Source organism: Macrobrachium nipponense, chromosome 18, assembly GCF_015104395.2.
Source record: "Macrobrachium nipponense isolate FS-2020 chromosome 18, ASM1510439v2, whole genome shotgun sequence".
Classification (NCBI taxonomy): domain Eukaryota; kingdom Metazoa; phylum Arthropoda; class Malacostraca; order Decapoda; family Palaemonidae; genus Macrobrachium; species Macrobrachium nipponense.
Window position 1 is genome coordinate 30,307,761 of NC_087211.1, and position 1,456 is coordinate 30,309,216.

A 1,456-nucleotide genomic window follows, 5' to 3' on the forward strand; every position below is an offset into this window, starting at 1 on the left:
TTTTCATCCGTAGAGAACATCTTGAGCCAAAATGGGGTTAGGTATTTTCAAGGGGTCGTTGAGCCAAATGGGGTTGGGTATTTTCTAGGGATCGTGAAATTGTGGGTTTTTCATCCGTAGAGAATATCTTGAGCCAAAATGGGGTTGGGTATTTTCAGGGGGTCGAGCAAAACCACGGTTCTCTTCATGAGCCATTTTGGGGTTCTTTTCTGAACTAGATTAAATATTCGGTGGTTTTCCCGTGGAGTCGTTAATGGTCAACATACATGAGGTTAAGATAAAGGCTAGCTTATGGGTTTATCGCCTGTGAGCCGAATTTGGGGTCAGGTATTGAGGTTGAGCCGAAATGGGGTCTTTTTCCCTACTCAGGTGTTATAGGCTCTGGCACATAATCAACATCGTTGTCTCTTATAGCCTCTTTGAATGCTATAGGCCGCCTATTGACAAGATACACAACGTTGCAGAAAATAAATTCAAAATAAAAATGTGGAAATTCATTATTTTTAACAGCTCCAAAAATTAGCCGCTTGGTCATCTTGACGCAGACCTCGGCTGCAACCCTTAAAATATTGTTGGAATGATAGAGGTTTCACATTATTCTCTTCAAAATACAATTGTGTTTCTGCATCATTAATGAAAGAGCTTATATTTTTAGCGCCTGCCACCAATTGTGTTCCTAAATCACTGATACATAATTGGGGAATTCCATACTCAAAACAGTGAAGTTGAAATGCTCGCAAAAAATCAGATACATTTAAACTCCTGCAAATTTTAAGATTAATGGCTCTTGACCAAGTACAAGGTATGCACAACAACCAAATCTTCTGAGAAATTCCTCCATTCTTTACAGTAAAAGGCCATAGATAATCGATAAAAATATTAGCAAATGGAATTGTATGTGGGTCTGATCTGAAATCTCTGCAATGATTTTGGTTAAGTTTTACTGTTCTGTTATTGAATCTTCGACAATGAACTTACTGCTTAAGAACTTTCTTGACAACGGAAAAATGTTCAGGCATATAATTTCGTATCAACTCAGTAAGAACAGAATAACATCCTGATTGTAACAATTTTATATGAACATCCCAGATAATTAGTTTTGTTAAATGGCTGTCTCCGGGCAGCAGTAAAGGGAACTTTTCATCTATACTATAATTCCACTTCTTAAACTTACTTTTTACTCTCAATAGACCATGTTCATCTAGAAACAAATTAAGCTGAGTTATAATAGAAGGAATTTCCTTTGAAGAAGTTAAACCTTGCTGAAAATACAAAAACACATCTGGAAAATATAAGTTGTTTTACAGATATCAATTGGCGTAATGCTAATGCAAATAATTTAGGTTACTATTAACAGGATTGCTTCGTATTCTAGCCTTTACTTTCCACTTCTGAAAACACAGGAAAACTCCACGGTAAACTAGGACAAGAATTCTATGAGGTATTCCTGCCTCAT